Raw genomic sequence first — 22,090 nt, 5'->3', positions numbered from 1 at the left:
CTTTCTAGTCGTCCGCTTGTTAATTTAGGGGTCCCAGCCCAAGGAGTTCCTTGCAGAACTGGCTGCCGTCATTAGACCCAGGGGAATAAGCAGGCCGAGAGGGGGCCGAGCAGGGGGGGACAGCCTACGACTAGGCCTCTCCCAGGGCTGCAACCAGAGAGGGGCTAATTTTGAGCCGGGACCACTTGCCGCCTGGCCCAGGACCCCCTCCTTGCTGTCCCTGGTCTCTTGCTCTCTCTGTTCCTGGGAGGAGGTGCCAAAAATGTCATAAACTGGGGTGCGAAGGAGACTGCAAAGCCCTGGACCCTCGTAGTCCCCTCCTGTGAGCAGAGTGCAGAGGAAATGAAACATGAGGGCCCCAGAGCTTAGGGTCTGTCGTCCGGGGCGGCCTGCGGGGTCTCTGCTCCTGCTCCCCACACAAGAACGCAGGACACGGTAAGGCCAAAAAGGAACACCCACGGAGCCATAGATAGGGGAGTCAAACCAATATATTCTCACTGGCAGCTGGGCTGGAGACACAGAAAGCAGGATCTACATAATCTGCAACCCGCCGTCCTAATAGCAGTACATGCTTGCCAGCCACCATCTTCTTGCTAGTCCCCATTTTCTGCTAGAGTAGCCACAGCAGTTATATTAGTGGCCAGTGGCTCACTGGTTACAGCTGACGGCCAACTAGCCACAGCTGATGGCCATCCAATCACAGTTGATGGCCATTTACTACCTGAGCCAGCACCTTTCCACGTGAGGCCAAGAGCCTGGAAACTGCTTTTTGGGGTTCTGTCCCCACACTCCACTCCTACAGGGTCTCACCTCACAATCTACGCGACAAGCGTCTTCCGCGAGGGTCCCTGTGTGACGAGCCTGGAGATGAATGCAAAATCCTGGACACAGCCAGGCACTCTGAGTAGAACCAGGGTTTCTCAGGGCACCACCAGTACTCCTGGGCACAGCCAGACTTCCTGGACTTCTTAGGGTACCACCAGTCTCCCCAGACACAGCCAGGGTTTCTCAGGGCACCACCAGTACTTCTGGGCACAGCCAGACTTCCTGGGCTTCTTAGGGTACCACCTGCCTCCCAGGCACAGCCAGGGCCTCTCAGGGCACTGCCACTCTCTCTAGGCACAGCCAGACTTCCTGGACTCAGCCAGGGCTCTCAGGGCACTGCCACTCTCTCTCTGGGCCTCTCAGGGTACGGTGCTGGAACAACAGTGACTCACAGTCAAGGTGCTTACATATTCTCATGGCGGTCGGTCAAGACACAAAAGCAAACATCTGCCAGTCCCACTACATGGTGGTATGTCCCAAGCAAACAGTCAAGCGGTCCTTTAAATTAGGGACGGAAGGCAATTCCCCATAGTCCATAGTCATTTTCCAGGGCTGTCCTGGGGGTAAGGGACGACCTTGACCTCACCCTCATCTCCCAAGGAGGACTCAGCAAGCGTTTCCTCCCGGGACAAGTCCTGCATCCGGGCTGCCTCAGCAAGCACTTCCCAGCCCACAGGGCCGCAATGTCCTTCGCTTTCTCCGGCCTCTGCTGGTTGGGGAACCATCCACATCTTTCCACCCCTCCACGGGGATCCAGCTCTCTGGCAGCTGCTCCTCCTGGTCTTCCTGAGAGTGAGTGTTCATACGCACAAACTGCTCCACTGCCCTTCGGAGGGCTTTGGCAGGCACCGTATCCTGCCGACTACGCCATGTGTCGAATGGGGCGGCCTGCGGGGTCTCTGCTCCCGCTCCCCACATAAGAACACAGGACATGGTGAGGCCAAAAAGGATCACCCACGGAGCCGTAGATAGGGGAGTCAAACCAATATATTCTTACTGGCAGCTGGGCTGGAGACACAGAAAGCAGGATCTACATAATCTGCAACCCGCCGTCCTAATAGCGGTCCACGCTTGCCAGCCACCATCTTCTTGCTAGCCCCCATTCTTTCTGCTAGCGTAGTCATGGTAGTTATATTAGTGGCCAATGGCTCACTGGTTACAGCTGATGGCTAACTAGCCACAGCTGATGGCCATCCAATCACAGTTGATGGCCATTTACTACCCGAGCCAGCACCTTTCTATGTGAGGCTGAGAGCCTGGAAACTGCTTTCTGGGGTTCTCTCCCCACAGGGTCTCTGGGGTGGGGAACTGCCATTGTTAAAGAAAACCCAAAGCTAGGCAGTGGGTAAAGTGGTAAAAGCAGATTTTATTCAGGACTATTGAAATAGGGGATAAGGGATCTCAGTGTGGAACCCGGTTCCATTCTGAATACAGCAGTCAGTTGGGAATTTATAGGGGGTGGGGGCAGTGTCAGTGGATGGAAAATTACTAAGAAGGAACATAAGGGGTAAAGGAGATTCTGGTTAAACTGACCTAAAATAATTCTTGCTGAAGGCAGGCCAGTGATCAGACATCATCTGGGGGGGGGGGTGGAGGATGAGAAACCCAATCAAATATGGAGGATGGGGGGCTCTCTCTAAACTGACTTTTCGGGATTTTTGCTAAAATTGGACAATGCAGGGAGCAACAAAGAAGTCTAAAAGTCAAGGCCTAGTTGAGAAGTTCAGGGGAGCCCAGGTAGAGTTTGGTCAAGGAAAGAATCTTTGTCACCACTCCTTGGCCCAGGACTCTGGAAATGCCTGATAGTGACACTTCGAGACCACAGGACAATTGTTCGGGAGTGGGGCAGGGTCTTGTGGGGGACGGGAGGCAGCCACGTTCCTATGCCCTTTGCAGATTTCTAAAGCTCAGGCTGCCTCGGATTGACACTCTCCCCTCCCTGATTCAGAATAACCTCAAATCTGAACTCAGTTCCTGGCCCAATGGCCTTCTCTTGGTCCAGCCCCCAGGTTGAGTCATTCCATGTGGAGCTAGGAGGGACCTCAGTGACCCTCCACAAACCCAGTGTCAAGTTACCACAGCTGGGGTTCATTTAGCATCCCGTCTCACCCGGAATCCCCACTTACATGCTTTTGTGTACCTCTTGTGTTTGGGCCAGGCTATCTGCTGTGCCAGACTGGGTACCTGATGGCCTGACCCAAGCCACCTAGGAATGGTTTCCAGGTAGGGCATGACTCCCAGCAGCCAGACATGAAGGTTGGTTCCAGGATCCAGCCAGCTGCTGCCCCAGCGACCCCATACACCTCCCAAGAAGAGCCAGTTCACCAGGAGAGCTGCCTGGAGGAGGAAGAGGGCAACTGCAAACACTAGACTTCATCAGTGATTCCACCCCAGACACTGATTCATTCACACAACATAGATCTCGGAGCTTAGATACGTGAACGAACCTCACAAAGCCCAAGAATCTACACACATTTGTCCATTTATTCTTCTATCCATACATTCACCAAATATGTGTAGAGCTCCCAGGCAGTTGTGGTGCAAAGGGGAATAAGGAACACAGAGGAGGCAGGAAGGAAGATTGCATTACAGCTAAGTTTAGTCAGGGATCATGTGCATGGTAAACTGGGAAGAATTTGTCAGGAAGGGGCCAGAAAATGCTGCTCCCAAGAAGTTACTTTAGAACTAAGCTATGAGAGGTGAGAAGGAATGTGCCAAGTTGAAAAAGAAGGACACTCACAAGCTCCTTCATGGCCTTTGATCCAGATATTAGGAACCATACCTGTCACTTGTTAGTGCTCTTTGCTACCATTGGTGTGTTTGAATAAAGTTTGAAATATTGTGACTTTGCCTATAAAGACAAATAAACAAAATAAAACAAAAGCCTGAAAGCAAAGAGAACAGCATAGGAAATGAAAATCATAATCAAAGTGACAGGGGATGAAAACTTGAATTAAGGCAGGAAGTGCGGTGAGGCAAATATAATACTCCCTTTGCAAGCTTCCTGTGAACTTGAAATTAGATAAGCTAGAGGAAAACAGCCAACATGGAGCATACAGGAGGTGTCAAATAAGTGCTAGATTGCCACCCTTCCCCTCCCTGGGGCAAATTCTGTCAGAAAGCAGGCCTATGGATGCTTTCTGTGAGTGTTGGCCAGGAGGAAGGCCTTATTCTGGCTCCTGATACTACGGCAAGGTTTCAAAGGGATGCCATGCTCTTGTCAGCTCTGGGGAAGGCTTCTGGAAGCAAGGGAGCACAGGAAGTGACCTAGTTAGTCAGGCTGACACACCCTTACCAAGCAGTCTTCCTTTCAAGTTAGTCATACCATTCGTCTTCCGCCATTCACGGGCTCTGTCCAAGGGTGGGGGTTGCTGTGGGGCCCTCTGCCTGCTCTCTGAGAGGTTCTCAGACTCCCACCATCCTGCCCTAGCGGCCCCTTGCCCTACCTTGGTAATTTCCCAACCACATGTCCATCTCAAATTCATCCAACCACGTACTCTTCTCAGAAAAAGTCTCACTCTAGTCTCAAGTTTTACAACACAGGGAGTTGAGTGGACGTTGGGAAACAGGAGGCAGAGACTATAATATCCCATAACTCAAGCATTCTCCTCTTCACATGACTGTGGTCTTCTATATAGCAAGGCAACCTCGAGCTATCTATGGGGCATAAGGAGTCTGTGTCCCCTCATTTAGAAAGGACATAAGGCAGACAAGAAGGAAGGAAAGGAGGGAGGGAGGGAGGGAGAGAAGGAGGGAGGGGAGGAGGGAGGGGAAGAGGGAAGGAAGGAGGGAGGAAGAAGGGAGGGAAGACGGGGGATAATGCAAAGAAGCATGGATGGGAGGAAAGAAGGGATAGAGGAGAAAGAATGACGTGTAGAGATAAGGTTTGGATGGAATGAAGAGAGGAAGGGGGAGAGAAAGAAGATGAAGAAGAAAGAGAAGAAAGGAGGAGGAGGAAGAAAAGGAGGAAGAGGAGAAAGAGGAGAGAAAAGAGGGAGGGGGAAAGGAAGAATAACGTGAAAGAATGAGGTCCAGAGGCAAAATATGAAAGGAATGAAGAAAATAGAGGGGGAGAGAGAGAAAGGGAGGGAAAGAGAAAGGCTGAGGAAGAGGAAGAACCAGAGAAGGAAGAAGGAAGACAAAGGGAGGGGAGATCTGTCAGGGGTTCTGCCGGAGGAGAGGGAGGTTGAGGGTGGTTCTTAGGTCTCTGGCGCAACTCTTTCCCTGGATTCACCCACGTGCCTCAGTAACCTCAGCGTCTCTTCAGTGAAGTGTAAGTGCAGGAGTACGAAACCGGCTGAGACTCACCATAATCCCCCCCACCACCGGCACACACACACCTTCCAGTCTAGGACATCTTCCACTCCAAAATTATGGTTTACAATGTGAGAGGGGATGTTCAAGGGTGAGAGTGCATCTCTCAGAGCCATTTCTTTAGCATCATGTACTCAGTGTGTACTGCATGCAGTCCACTGAGACTTGTTCCGGAAGCATATTCCAGTAAAAAGTGGGGTCCTGTCCTCAAGGAGCTGGTGGTCCAGTAGATCTGTCCTCCTGCTGATGGTCTGATGGAGTCAGTGTCTCTTGCTGCAGGCAGCCATGTCCCCATCTGAGAACATAGGTGAGAAGTGCATGGTCCCGTCTGGGGAAGCTGGAGGATTAAGGCCTCAAAGTCAGCACCTGCCCACTCTGAGATTCCTCTCCTGAAAGCCAGGTATCTCTGCAAGGAGGAGGAAAGCCCCCATAAATTGGTTGCTTCCTTCTCCAATAGTCCAGCAGATTGTCCCAGGCTGGAATGGGAGAAAGTCCTGCCCAACTAGAAGCTTCTGGCACTGCTATACCCAGAGTTCATAGCCCAGCCCAGCTTAGAGGAGATGGGGGTTGGACCTCCCCACCCCTGCTAAGAACTCCTCCATTGTAACTGGGCTTTGCTGGCTTTTTGCTGGGCTTTTGCTGGGCTTTGTGTGAGACCATAGCCACCGTAGCCGAGGGACAAGCTGGTACTTGAGCCCCTCCCAGCTCTCACTAGTGAAGTTGGCGCAGTGTGACAACATGAGGGGCTTCATCCCGGGCCTCTCTCCTGGGGTCTTCCCTACTCAGCCCTCCACAATTAAAAAGAAAGGTCCCCCTAACCATCCCATGTATATTCCCTGATCCACTACCCAACAGAGAAGGCTGATGTAACATTTGGTGTGACTCCCAGGTGTTCTCCTGGGGGCCTTCAGACAAGACGGTCTCACTCCTATGCACCCAGCTCAGGCTCTTCCTGGCTCAGGTCTCAGTGACAGGAAGATGGTATGTGCCTGCCTTCTGGGGCTCTGCCCTCCAGCTCTCAGAATCACAGGGAAGAAAGAGTTCAGCTTTTATGTGCCCAAGGCTGCGTGTCAGGGTGCTGCAGGGCAGGCTAGGACATGAACACTGACGCTGCAGTATGGAGTAGAAGCAAATCACTTTCATGTGGAAATGTTTTCCTGTGTTTCTATTTTTCCCTTTAGCTCTATGGCCACAGGAGAAGGATTACTAGGCCCAAGGGTGTAACTCACCTTAAGGTTTCTTATTCAGCTGCCAAGCGAGTATTTCTTTCTTTCTAAATACATTGTTTTATACTCCCAACCTGAATTATACTCCACCTTCAGCACTGAGTATCATTATTTCTAATTAATTTTACTTTGATATTTGAAAATGATTTTTTTTCTGGTTGTGTTCATTTTAATTTCTTTTTTCACTAGTTAGATGAAAAATTTCCCACAGCTTTTAATCACCTTAATACTTGTTTGTTCAGGCCCTTTGTCACTTTATCTTTGGGGTATCTCCTGGTATTTTTAGTCCAATTAAATTAACTTTTAATGAGTCCATAATTTGTGTCCTGCATGAACTCTGCAGGGCCACTGTAGCATAGAGATGAAGCCAACACAGCCTTTACCCTTCAGATGACATTCTTCATGGGAACGTGGTGTTCCTAAGGAGAACATTTATTTCAGTACCATGTAAGGCAGGGGTTTGCATCAGGCCCAAGGAAGGGGGACACTTTCCTCTGAAAGAAAATACCGCAGCGGAGTACTGAAGGAATAAGAATGAACCAATAGAAGAAAGCACAGAGGAATTCACAGGCAGAAAGAACAGCACTAGGTGGTGAAGAGCCCACCAGCAGATCCGTAAGACTGGAGTGGGAGAGCAGAAGGGTTTGAAAAATCAGGCATTGGGGGTTAGGAACGGCCAGAGTAGGAATGGCTTTGAACTGCACATGAGGGAGTTTGGAACACTTTTTGGAGATAAGGAAGACTTATTGAATGAATGGCTTTTAGCAGGAGAATGACATGGGAATATTTGTCTTCAGATTTGAGTCCCCTGACTGTAGTGTTGAGAGTGAGTGGGAGAGAGATCCAAAATACAAGGGCCTATTAGTGGCCTAGGGCTGCTGTAAGAAGGTGCCACAAACTGGGAGACTTAATTAAAGAAATGTATTGTCTCACAGTTCTGGAGTGTAGAAGTCCGAGATCAGGTATCAGCAGGCTTGATTCCTTTTCAGGGCTGTGAGGGAGAATATGTTCCATGCCTCTCACCCAGCTTCCGGTGGCTAGCTGGCCATCTGACGTTCCTTGGTTTGTAGAAGCATCACCCTGATCTCTGGCTTCATCTTCACCTGTGTTCTCCCTGTGTGCTGCTCTGTGTCCAAATCTCCCCTTTTTATAAAGACACCAAGCATATTGGATTAGAGCCTACCCAAATGGCCTCATTTAAATTTGGTTACCTTTGTAAAGACCGTATCTCCCAATAAGGTCACATTCTGAGGTACTGGGGGTTAGGACTTCAACGTATAGATTTTGCAAGGACACAGTTCAGCCCATAACAAAGAGGGAAAATAAATTAGGAGTTTAGGACTTGAACTAAAGCCACGAGGAGCAGACACAAAGGAGGACTAGAATAGAAATCATTTGAGAATATAAAATCCACAAGTCTTGCTGTTTCATGAAAAGTGGGGGAAGGAGAGTTCAATTTCCAGGTTTGGAATACTTCCATTTCATAGTTATTTGGGTGTTAGTACCAGAGAAGGAGGATGAGGAAGGGGAGTAGAGGGGGATCGGACTGTAAGGTGACGAGATCATTCTAGATATATTGAGCTTGAAATATCCCATAGGTCAAGCAGGATCAGAGCTGCAGACATACATTTGGCAGTGAGAAGCATTTAAGTAAAAGTTTAAAATAATGAGCAAGCAGGTGATTGCCCAAGGAAAGTGGGCAGAGAGAAGACAGAGGGTCAAGAACAGAATGCTAGAGAACCCCAGGTATAAGGACTGCACTTAGCATAAGAAGTAAATTAAAAATTCCAAGGAGGAGCTACCTTCTATGAGACTGTTGGATCTACAAAAAAGGGGACACTGATTTGCTCACTGCTATGCACTCAACTACCTGTAACAGTGCCTGGAACAGAGTAGCTTTCCAATAGTTACTTGATGAATAAAATGCTGAATGAGCTACTCGGAGAGGTGTATGAAAAATCAAAAGCTCAGTGTCCCAGGAACCACAGGAGTGATTCTATCACCTCTACCATACCTCACACCAAAAATATCATTCTTGGGCCGGTCTGGTGGCTCAGACAGTTGGAACTCCGTGCTCCTAACTCCAAAGGCTGCCGGTTCGATTCCCACATGGGCCAGTGGGCTCTCAACCACAAGGTTGCCAGTTCAACTCCTCGAATCCCGCCAGGGATGGTGGGCTGTGCCCCCCACAACTAAGATTGAACACGGCACCTTGAGCTGAGCTGCCGCGGAGCTCCCAGATGGCTCAGTTGGTTGGAATGCGTCCTCTCAACTGCAGGGTTGCCGGTTTGACTCCCGCCAAGGATGGCGCCCCCTGCAACTAGCAACGGCAACTGGACCTGGAGCTGAGCTGCGCCCTCCACAGCTAAGACTGAAAGGACAACAACTTGACTTGGAAAAAGTCCTGAAAGCACACACTGTTCCCCAATAAAGTCCTGTTCCCTTTCCCCAATTAAAAAAAAATCTCTAAAAAAAAAAAAGATGGATTTTTTAAAAGATGTGTTTACACAACTAAAAATGCAGGCAAAATAACATTTCAGAAAATAAAGTCAGAGCAAGTTTATTACCAACAGACTATCACTAAACTACCTCCTAAATGGTGAGGAAGAGTGACAGTACTACCACAAGAAAGGTTGGAGATGAAAGGAAGAATAAAGAGCAAGAAATTGACAAACATGTGAGTAACCATTATCATCTGCTTCCATCCAACATTCTTAACTAGGGCAGGAAGAAAAAAGGGGGATATAATAGTTGTAAGGATAGGGAAAAAAGGAAAAAAATACTGTCCTTATCGGAAGATTTATATAGAAGATCTATATAAAAAACCCAAGACTCAACAAAGACAGAATTAGAAACAATAAGAGATTGCAGCAAAGTTGCTGTAATATAGGCAAGATATACCAAAATCCATTGCATTTCTATACACTGGCAACAAACATTTAGAAAACATAATTAAAAAATAGGGAGCATCTCAAGAGAATGAGAAGACAAGTCACAAACTGAGAGAAAAATATTTGCAAAACAAAAAAATGCAGATATGGACTGTTATCCAAAGTACACAATCTCAACAATGAGAAAATTAACAACTCGATTAAAAAATGGGCAAAAGGGGCGGCCGGTTGTCTCAGTGGTTAGAGCACAGTGCTCATAACACCCAGGTTGCCGGTTCGAGTCCCACATGGGCCAGTGAGCTGCGCCCTCCACAACTAGATTGAAAACAACAACTTGACTTGGAGCTGAGCTGCGCCCCCCATGGCTGGATTGGGGGACGGCGACTTGACATGGAGCTGATGGGTCCTGGGAAATATTGTTCTCCAATATTCCCCGATAAAAAAAATGGGTGAAAGATTTGAACAGACACCTCACCAAAAAATAAGCAGATGGCATATAAGCATATGAAAAGATGCTTCACATTATATGTAATCAGGGAAATGCAAATTAAAACAACAATGACATCCCACTACACACTTATTAGAATGGTGAAAATTTAAAACACTGATAACACCAAATGCTGGTGAGGATTTGGAGCAACAGGAACTCTCATTCATTGCTGGTGGGAATGCAAAATGGTATAGCCACTCTGAAAGATAGTTATTCAATTTCTTACAAAACTAAGAATACTATTACCATATAATCCAGCAATTGAACTCCTAATATTTATCCAAATAAGCTGAAAACTTACATCCACACAGAAACATGCAGAGGAATGTTTATAGCAGCTTTATTCATAATAGCCAAAACTTGGAAGCAACCAAGATATCTTTCAGTAGGTGAATGGATAAACTGTGGTACATCCAGACAATGGAATATTACTCAATGCTAAAAAGAAATGAGCCATCAAGTCATAAAGAGACATGGTAGAAATTTTTTTTTAACTTTTTCTTTTTTTAAAGATTTTATTGGGGAAGGGAAACAGGACTTTATTAGGGAACGGTGTGTACTTCCAGGACTTTTTTTCAAGTCAAGTTTTTGTCCTTTCAATCTTAGTTGTGGAGGGTGTCATTCAGCTTAAAGTTGTTGTCCCTTCAGTCTTAGTTTTGGAGGGCGCAGCTCAGCTCCAGGTCCAGTTGCCATTACTAGTTGCAGGGGGCGCAGCCCACCATCCCTTGCGGGAGTCAAACCGGCAACCTTGTGGTTGAGAGGACGCGCTCCAACCAACTGAGCCATCTGGGAGCTCAGCGGCAGCTCAGCGGCAGCTCAGCTCAGCTCAAGGTGCCGTGTTCAATCTTAGTTGCAGGGGGCGGAGCCCACCATCCCTTGTGGGAGTCGAGGACTCGAACTGGCAACCTTGTGGTTGAGAGCCCACTGGCCCATGTGGGAATCGAACCGGCAGCCTTCGGAGTTAGGAGCATGGAACTCTAACCGCCTGAGCCACCGGGCCGGCCCGAGACATGGTAGAAATTTAAATGCATATTACTAAGTGAAAGAAGCCAATCTGAAAAGGCTATTACTGTATGATTTCAATTATATGACATTCTGGAAAAGGACAACCTATGGAGACAGTAAAAAGATCAGTGGTTTCCAAGGTTGGGAGAGGTAAAGATGGATAGGCGGAGCACTAAGGATTTTTAGGGCAGTGAAACTAGTATGTATGATACTAATGGGGGGCATATGTCATTATACGTTCATCTAAACCCATCAAATGCACAACACCAACCCTAATGTAAACTATGGATAATGATGTGTCAATGTAGGTTCATCAGTTGTCACATGTACCACTGTGGTGGGGATGTTTCATAGGGAGGCTTTACGGGTGTGAGGATGGGGGTAAATAGGAACTCTCTGTACTTTCCCCTCATTTTGCTGTGAACCTAAAACTGTTATAAAATATAAAGTCTATTAAAATATATAGCATCTACAATAGCAGCCAAAAAATAAGGATGTAAAAATGAACCTGGGAAAAATTGTAAAAATAATTATAGTGATTCCTGTGTGCTCTGCACTACCCCAAGTACATTACATACATTAAATCCTCAAAGCAGTCCTATGAAATAAGCAATGCTACTATCCCCAATTTGCAGGTGAGTATGCTACAGCACTGAGGTTAGGCAACTTTCCCGCCATCAAATAACTGAGCAGAGCCAGGATTTGACCTATGCGGTTGTCTCCAGAGTCAACTTTTATGGACAAATTATATTTACGGAAAGACAAAAAAGGAGACCCAAAGTGAATGGAGAGTTACACCACATTCATCCACAGGAAGAATCAGTATCAGTAAGATGCTGAGTCTCACCAAATCAACTTTAAATTCAATGCAATGTCAAGCAAAATCTTATAAAGGTTTCCTGAGGAACTCCACAAGCAGACTTTAAATTTTATATGGAAGTGTAATGGTCTAAGACAGCCTTAAAACACAATGGTATGGGGGAAACTGTCCACAAGATTTCAAGATTTGTTATAAACATGTAGTAAGCAAGGCAGTGTGATATTGTTAAAATGAAATACAAACATCCCAAATAAAGGAAAGTGTCCAGAAACAGAACTCTAGATCCATTTGATTGTAACAGAGGTGGACAGCAGATCTGTGGGGAAAGGATGGGTATTTTAATAAACAGCTGGGACAGTCAGGTATCCGTATGAAGGAAAAATATGATCAGATCCCTACTTAACACTTTACATACAAATCAATTGTAGGGGAATTGAAATATAAATGTGAAATCCAAAACTTTAAAAATATAGTAGAAATTGCAAGGGAATAGCTTTCTGAACTTAGAGTAGAAATGAATTCTTTAAATTAGATACAAGCACACAAACTATATAGGAAAGAATATATATTCAATTTAAAAATGTTTGTTAATCAAAATACATCGTTAAAAATGAATAATACAATTTATGCAGTGTTAAAAGTTATTTGCACTGAAACTGAGAAAGGAGTAATCTCCAGGAATTATATTGAGAAGAATAAGGTACAGTGCATAAGAACACATGCACTGGCATCATTTACATAAAGTTTAAATACTTCAAGAAATACTCAAAGTTCAGGGATTCATATGTATTTAATAAAAGTATTTTTAAAAGGAGTGCAGAAAGCAGCAGCTATATTAGGTAAGTCTGTTCCTTGGAATGCGCCTCCTTAGGCAGATATCCAGGGAGGTGTATGGGGGTGTCCACCAATGGAATCAGCCCCTTGCGAACCCCCAGCCCTGGCAGGCCCAGGTTCCTCAGGGCTTTCTTTTGTCATAGGCCACCTAGGAAGGCCCAGGGATGGACAATGTGGAGCCACATTGACCTTGCTGGGGGAAAAGAGGCCTGGGTGACTCTGGCCCAGACTTTGCTCCTTCTTGTCCTCCCAAATTCTCTCCCCATCTAGCGCACAAGAACAGCTTGCTGTATTTTGGGGCACCCTGTGCACAGCCAGAGCACCTGATCGTCAGGTCTTCTGAGCCAGGCTTTACTAGGAACTGCAGGACTTTGGCCAAATTCGTGAGCCTGTCTCCTCATTTTGAAATAATTGCCACATGCCAAAGAATGAAATTAGATACCTATCTTACACCATACACAAAAATCAACTCAAAGTGAATTAGAGACTTAAACACAAGACCTGAAACTATAAAACTCCTAGAAGAAAACATAGAGGTAAAGCTCCTTGGCATTGGCCTTGGCAATGATTTCTTAGATTTGACACCAAAAGCACAGGAAACAAAACCAAAAATAGATAAGTGGGACTACATCAAATTACAAAATTTCTGCACAGCAAAAGAAACAATGGAGTGAAAAGGAAACCTATGGGATGGGAGAAAACGTTAACAAAACATCTATCTGATAAAAGGTTAATATGCAAAATATAAAAGAATCTCCTACAACTCAATAGCAACAAAACAAAACAAACAAACAAACAAACAAAAAACCAATTAAAAAATGGTGGGCCAGCCCGGTGGCTCAGGTGGTGGAGTGCCATACTCCTAACGCCGAGATCGCCAGTTCGATTTCCACATACGCCAGTGAGCTGCACACTCCACAACTAGATTGAAAAAAACAACGACTTGACTTGGAGCTGATGGGTCCTGGAAAAACACACTGTTCCCCAATAAAAAATTAAAAAATAAAAAACACAATGAGCTATCACTTCACAACTGTTAGGATTGCTATTAGCAAAAAACAAATGGTAAGTGTGGGCGAGCATGTGAAGAAATCGGAATCCTTGTATACTGTTGGTGGGAATGTAGAATGGTGTAGCCACTATGGAAAACAGTATGGAGATTTCTCAAAAATTTAAAATAGAACTATCACATGATCCAGCAATCCCACTTTTGGGTATTTATGCAAAGGAATTAAAATCAGGATCTCAAAGAGATATCCGTGGACTCCCATGTTCACTGCAACATTATTCACAATAGCCAAGATACAGAAACAACCCAAATACCCATTGACAGATGAATGGATAAAGAAAATGTGGTATATGTATACAATGGAATATTATTCAATCATAAGAAAGAAGGAAATCCTGCCATTTGCAATAATATGGATGAACCTAGAGGACATTAGGCTAGGTGAAATAAGCCAGTCACAGAAGGACAAATACTGCATGACTCCACTTATGTGAGGTATCTAAAATAGTGAAGTCATAGAAGCAGAGAATAGAATGGTGGTTGCAGGGGCTAGGGGACAGAGAAATGGGGAACTATTGCTCAATGGGTATAAGGTTTTAGTTATGTAAGATGAATAGGTTCTAGAGAGATTCAAGATGGCAGAATAGATAAATGCTGCACTTGCCTCGTCTGGTGAACACATCAAAATTACAACTAAATTATAGAACAATCAACCTGGAGAATTACCTGAAGTCTAGCTGAACAGAGGTTTTATAACTAAGGATATAGAGAGAAAGCCACATTGAGACTGGTAGGAGGGGTGGAGATGTGAAATGGGCTGATCCCACACCCAAGTATGGTGGTTGATTTCCACCTTCTGGGTGGGATGGAAGGCTGCAGGAAACCCAGACATCCTCTTAAAGGGCCCGCTCAGGCACTCACCCTGGGCGCCAGTGGAGGGGCGGTGACTCTGGGGGCATCGGAACCATAAGGGGAGAGACTGAGTTGTATAACTTCCAGGTGAGAACTGAAGGACATTCCCCATTATCTCTGTGTGGGGCCCTCCTTCAATGCAGCTGGCAGGCAAGCGCCATCTTTCCTGTGTTGAGCCCAGCCCCAAGACCAAATCTAATTTAATTGGTTTGGTGAGCTCCACTGCTCCACCCTCCTGACTCACAGAGACCCTGCCTCATCCAACTTGCATACCACAGGAGGCTTTATCAGTGGCTGAACCTTATGGGAGCTGGCAGGTCGCAGCAGGCCTTGGTGTGTCCTGGATTTTTCCAAAGCTACCCCATACTCAGTACTGGTGGCAGCCATCCTCAGTTCACAGCGTGGCCTCTCCCACGCACCTCCAGGTACAGCAAGGCAGTGACCAACCATGGATCTCTTCGTAGCTCCTACCAGGTACTCCCTGGCAAGTCACAGGCAGTGGGCAGGGATTGACCTGGGCCTGCAATGGAGACCCTCCAAGAGGCCCCAGAAACAAAGTGCTTGGAGATTGGCTTCAGATCACAGCAGAGCACCATCCAATTAGCCCACAAGCGACACGCCCAAAGGGCAGTCTCAACAGAATCCAACTCCATGGAGTAAGCCCCCCTGAACAGCAGCCCATAAGCTGTGGACATGGCCAAACCCCACAGCCAGTCAGCTTGAGGATGAACACCCCCCCAAGGACATGCCAACAGCAATCAAGGCTCAACTATAACAGGAGGGCACACGCAACCCACACAAGGGACCTGGAGTACCCAACTCAGGTGACCAGGCAGACTGTGCCACTGAGCTCTGTAGGACCCCTACTACATAAGGCTACCAGGCAAGACTGGGAGACATAGCAGCTCTACCTAATACATAGAAACAAATACAGAGAGGCAGCCAAAATGAGGAAACAAAGAAATACATCCCAAATGAAAGAACAGGAGAAAACTCCAGAAAAGAACTAAACAAAATGGAAGCAAGCAACATACCAGATACAGAGTTCAAAACAGTGGTTATAAGGCTGCTCAAGGAACTTAGTGAGATAGCAAACAGAGAAAAGGACATAGAGACCATAAAAAAGAACCAGTCAGAAGTGAAGAATACAATAACTGAAATGAAGAATGCACTACAAGGAATCACCAGCAGACTAGATGAAGCAGAGGATCAAATCAGCGAATTCCAAGACAAAGCAGCAGAAAACACCCAATCAGAACAGCAAAAAGAAAACAGAATTAAAAAAAAAATGAAGATAGCTTAAGAGACCTCTGGGACAACATCAAGTGTACCAACATTCACATGATGGGTACCAGAAGGAGAAGAGAGAAAGCAAGGGATTGAGAATCTATTTGGAGAAATCATGACTGAAAACTTTCTTAACCTGGTGAAGGAAATAGACATATAAGCCCAGGAAGCACAGAGAGTCCCAAACAAGATGAATCCCAAAGAGGCCCACACCAAGACACATCATCATGAAAATGCCAAAGGTTAAAGACAAAGAGAGAATCCTAAAAGCAGCAAGAGAAGAGCAGTTAGTTACCTATAAGATTGTCAGCTAATTTCTCAACAGAAACTTTGCAGGTCAGAAGGGATTGGCACAAAATAAGTGATGAAAAGTGATGAAAAGCAAGGACATAAAACCAAAATTATTCTATCCAGCAAGGCTATCATTTAAAATTAAAGGACAGATAAAGAGCTTCCCAGACAAGAGAAAACTAAAGGAGTTCATCATCATCAAACTAGTATTACAAGGAATATTAGAGGGACTTCTGTAAGATGGAAAAAAGATAAAAATATGAATAATAAAATGGCAATAACTACATATCTATCAACAATTGCTTTCAATGTAAGTGGATTAAATGCTCCAATCAAAAACAGTGTGCCTGGATGGATGAGAAGACAAGACCCTTCCATATGCTGTCTATAAGAGACTCACTTCAGATCACAAAATACACACACACTGAAAATAAAGGGATGGAAAAAGTTATTTCATGAAAATGGAAATGAAAAAAAAAAAAAAACCTGGGGGAGAAATATTTATACCGGACAAAATAGACTTTAAAACAAAGGCTATAACAAGAGACAAAGAAGGACCCAATAATCCCACTTCTGGGTATTTATCTGAAGAAACCCACACGCTACTTTGAGGGGACGTGTGCATCCATGTGTTCATTGCAGCATTGTTTACAATGGCCAAGATGTGGGGGCAGCCTGGGTGTCTGTCCATAGAAGAATGGATAAAGAAGAAGTGGTACATATACACAGTGGAATATTGCTCAGCCTGGGAAGGGAAAGGGTTCTTGCCATCTGCAGCAGCATGGATGGACTTGGAGGGTACTGTGCTGAGTGGAGTATGTGAGAGAGTGAAAGACAGATGCAATGTGATTTCACTTGTATGTGGAATCTAAAGAACAAAATAAACAAAACGGAAACAGGCTCATAGATACAGAGAGCATTTTGATGGTTGCCAGACGGGAAGGGGGGTGAGGTTGTGGGTAAAAAATGGGAAGGGATTAAGAAATACAAATTGGTTGTTACAAAGTAATCATGGGGATGTAAAATAAAGCATAAGGAACATAGTCAATAATATGATGATAACTGTGTATAGTACCAGGTGAGTACTAGTCAGGGGGATCACTTGTTAAATTACATAAATGTCTAACCATATGCTGTACACCTGAAATTAATATAAAATAATATTGAATGTCAACTGTAATTGAAAAATTAAAAAGGGGGAGGGGAGGTAAAGGGCAATAAGAGGTCCAAATTTCCAGGTATAAAAAAGTAAGTTGTGGGGATGTAATGTACAACATAGGGAATATAGTCAATAATATTGTGATAGCGTGGTACGGTGTCAGATGGTTGCTGGATTTATCACGGTGATCACCTCTTTAGATATATAAATGTTGAGTAACTATTGTATATAACCTGAAACTAATATAATATTGTATGCTAACTAAAAAATAAAAATAAAATAAATAAATATTAAGCTCCATATTATAAGCTACCAATGGAAAATGTTATTTTGTGGTTTATTTCCCCCAAAAGCTATAAAAAAATTGCTCTGAGTCATCCACACCCTCTTCACCAGTAACCCTATCACTAACAGCTCATCTATATTTTTTAATTCAGCACAGAATAGGATTTTAAGTATAGTTGTAGAGTAGTAAAAAAAAAAATGAAGTTCTAGAAATCTGCTGTACAACATACTTTCAATATATCATTAACTATATGTACTCTATGTAGTTAACAATAAGATATTGTACTTTTTGAAATGTCTTAAGAGGACAGATCTCATACTAAGTGTTCTTATCACCGAAACACACACAAACACACACACACACACACACACACACGCACGCACGCACGGAAGGAAATTTTTAGAGGTGAAGAATATGTTTAGTATCTTGCTTGTGGTGATGATATCACTGGTGTTGCATATGTCCAAACTCATCAAGATGTATACACTAAATATGCACATTTTTAGTATATCAATTATACTTCAGTACGGCTTTTAAAAACAGAAAATCCAGATAATTATGAGACCTCATGAGGTCTTAAAGGACCGAACATGTATCCGCAGCCTACATGGTGAGTACCTAGCACTTAGCAAGAGCCCTTAATACTTTCCTATTTGTTAACTATGAGCTAAGGACTAACTCGCCGTCCCCGCAGCTCTCTGCAACCCCCAAGGGCACAAGCGCCAAAAGGCGTCTCTCGCGATGCGTAATCAGGCGCGCGCCAGCCGGTCTCCGCGGCGCAGGTGGCACCAATGAGAGATGCTCACAGACTCGAAGGGGCGGGGAATCGAGGAGGGCTAGGGGAGACCTGGAAAGGAAGGTGTGGGGTGCAACATGAACAGCCGGTGGAGATGATGGGTGAGACCCGAGAGGCTGGGAGAGAGAGATGGTAGAGGGGCCGAGAGAGGGGGTGATGTTGAAGGGGGCGACGTGGCACCGAAGGCGGGAGCAGGTTCCGGGAATAGGTTCTCGGCTGTTCCAAGTCACACCCCTTGGGCCTAACACCAGGCAATGACTTAATGGAACATGAGCTCCTGACTGCGCGAAACAGGAAGGCACCAATCATGCAAGCAGGCTCCTTGCTCATCACGTAACCTATCCCGGCCCCCGAGCAAACTAAGGCGTTCATTGGTTCAGCCCTTAGATCCTCCCCGAACCCTCCAGCTAAGTTAGCAAAATGCAAGCTTATCCCCAAAGCCAAGCCGATACCTTCTTAGTGACCAATGTCAGTGTCATCGGAGAGCCTAATCAGGGCCTCAGGTGCTGCAAAAGAATTTACCATGATTAGAGGCACATGTAACCTTGTGCTTCACACAGCTTCAATCAACAAAAGCTAAGTGTTGGAGCCTCAGACGGATGAGGAGGGTGTCTGCTAGCTTCTGTCATGGTTTCTAAATACCACTCTCAACTTAAGGATACAGGGCTCTTTGGAGAAACGGTTTATTCTAGGGTCGGAGCACGGAAAGTACAAGATGGGCTTGGAACATCTTGTGCCAGAAAGTAAGGGAGAGCTCAGAGAATGATGGAGACATATCAGAATGATACAGGATGCAGCTTGAGGAGGCTCTCACTGCACCAAATCTGGACAATTTGAGCACCAAAATAAATAACAGGACTCCCAATTCCAGTGGAGATGGACTTTCCCCATTCCTCCCAAGCCCTTCTTACAACTAACAACCCCTTTACATAGCAACAAACAGGCATAGGAAGACTCTGAAAGATGGAAAGAAGAAGGCAGACTGACTCAGGACCTCGGGACTTGAGGAATAACACAGCAGTGAATTTCCTCAGCTTCCTTATTGCTGCCCATAAGTTCTGGGCAAGGGGCTCCAAAAGCCTACAACCCAAAAAAAGAGAGAGAGGAGAGAGAAAAATAAAGAGAAAAAATGCTACGAGGAAAGCCTGTTCTCCTTAGCCAAAGGCCAGAGCAAAGCGTGGCCTAACAACAGAAAACCTTTTAGGTAATACAAGCCCTACACCAACCAAACACCAACGGAACACCCATCCACCCGAATCCCAGGGTTCAGGGGAGCAGGGAGCTGATATTCCACCCCACCCCTCAGCAGGAGGAAATGACCTGAGCCTCCACCCCCACTGGCAGCAACAGACTAATGAAGGCAATACCAGTTGGGTCTAATCAGGATTCCACATTCTCTTCACCTCTGGTGTCAGCAGGGCCCAGCCGGGCCCAGCAAGCAGGTGAGCTCATACCCCCAAAACAGAACAAGGAGATGGTGCCAATCTGTGCCCTAATTTTGCTAGGAAGGTGGGAGCAGATGGACGGGGAAGATGAGTTTCCACCCCACCCACCCACATTAAGCGTGGGGTAAGTGTTCCACCTTTGCTGGGTTTGCGTGGGAAGGGCCCAGCTGGAAGTTGAACTTACATACCCATCCCACCCCTCTCATGCCATACCTCAACAGGGGGACTACTGGCAAATCCCAAAATGAAGATTGAATAGTATAATATCCAAAATGTTCTTAATACAATAAAAAAATCATTTGTCATACCTAGAACCAGGAAAATCAACAACTTCAGTGAGAAAAGACAATTGACACTGAGCTAAACCATATGTTCAGATTGTCTTTCAAGGATTTTAAAGCAGACACCCTAAAACTGCTTCAACAAGCAATTACAAATTCAGTCTTTCACCACTAAGTATGATGTTAGCCATAGGTATCTTCCGTGTTACCCCAAAAATAAAACCTAGCCGGACAATCAGCTCTAATGTGTCTTTTGGAGCAAAACTTAATATAAGACCCAGTCTTATTTTACTATAATATAAGACCGGGTCTTTAGTATAATATAATATAATATAATATAATATAATATAATATAATATAATATAATATAATATAATTAATATAATATAATATAATATAATATAATATACCAGGTCTTGTTTTACTATAATATAAAACCGGTCCTTATATAACACAATATAAGACCAGGTCTTATATTAATTTTTGATCCAAAAGACACATTAGAGTTGATGGTCTGGCTACGAAAGCCTTATTTGGGGGGAAACACGGTTGTAGATGGTCTTTATCAGCTTGAGGTAATCCCCTCGATTCCTAACTTGCAGAGAGTTAAGCATTTGACAAAATCCAAAAGTGAGCAAAAGGTATGAAGAGACATTTCACTGAACAGTAGATACAATAGCAAATAAGCATATGAAAAGATGTTTAACATCATTAACCATTAGGAAAACAAAACTTAAAACCACAATGAGTTATTATTACACACCTATCAGAATGGCTAAAATAAAAAATAGTAATACCAAATGCTGGTGAGTATGCAGAGTAACTGTGTCACTCATAAATTGTAAGTGGGAATGTAAAATGGTACAAGCACTCTGAAAAACAGTTTGGCAGTTTCTTATAAACATATAATTACCATATGACCCAACAATTGTACTCTAGGGCATTTATCCCAGAGAAATGAAAACTTATGTTCACACAGAAACCTGGACATGAATGTTCATAGCAACTTTTAGTAATGTGAAAACCCGACAACAACCTAGATGTCCTTCAACAGGTGAGCAGGTAAACAAACTGTAGTACATCCGTGCTATGGAATATTACTCAGCAATGAAAAGGAACAAAATGTTGCTACATACAACTTGAATAAATCTCCAGGGCATTGTGCTGAGTAAAAAACAGCCACTGCCAAAGGTCATATTACTATATGATTCCATTTATATAACAGCCAGGTGTACAATGTTTTGATTTGATACATTATATATTGCAAAATGATTACCATCATAGCATTAGCTACCACCTCCATCCCATCACATAGAGACCATTTTTGTGTGTGTAGTGAGAATATGTAAGATCTACTCTAGGCAACATTTAAGTATACAATACAGTATTATTAGCTATATTCACCATGCCATACATTAGATCCTTAAACTTGTTCATCTTATAACTGGAAATTTAAAAAAAAATATTTTATTGGAGAAGGGGAACAGGACTTTATGGGGAACAGTGTGTACTTCCAGGCCTTTTTTCCAAGTCAAGTTGTTGTCCTTTCAATCTTAGTTGTGGAGGGTGCCGTTCAGCTTCAAGTTGTTGTCCTTTCAGTCTTAGTTGTGGAGGGCGCAGCTCAGCTCCAGGTCCAGTTGCCTTTTCTAGTTGCAGGGGGCATAGCCCACCATCCCTTGCGGGAGTTGAACCGGCAACCTTGTGGTTGAGAGCCAACTGGCCCATGTGGGAATCGAACCGGCAGCCTTCAGAGTTAGGAGCGAGCATGGAGCTGTAACCGCCTGAGCCACCGGGCCCTCCCATAACTGGAAATTTTTACCCTTTGACCAATATCTCCCCATTTTCCCCACTCCCAGCCCTTGGTAACCACCACTCTACTTTTTGTTTTTCCGAGTTTGTTTGTGTTATTTTATTTTTTTTAGATTCTACATATAAGTGAGATCATACGGTATTTGTCTTTCTTTTTCTGACTTATTTCACTGAGCATAATGCCTTCAAGATCAATCCAACTTTTCGCTACTAGCAGGATTTCCTTCTTTCTCATGGCTGAATAATATCACATCTTTTTTATCCATTCATCCATTGATGGATACTTACATTGCTTCCTTACCTCGGCTATTGTGAACAATGCTGCAATGAACATGGGTGTACAAATATCTCTACAAGATCCTGATTTCAATTTCTTTGGGTAAATATGCAGAAGTTGGATTGCTGGATTA

Source organism: Rhinolophus hipposideros (genome assembly GCF_964194185.1).
Source record: "Rhinolophus hipposideros genome assembly, chromosome: X".
NCBI lineage: Eukaryota > Metazoa > Chordata > Mammalia > Chiroptera > Rhinolophidae > Rhinolophus > Rhinolophus hipposideros.
This window is presented reverse-complemented; position numbering follows the sequence as displayed.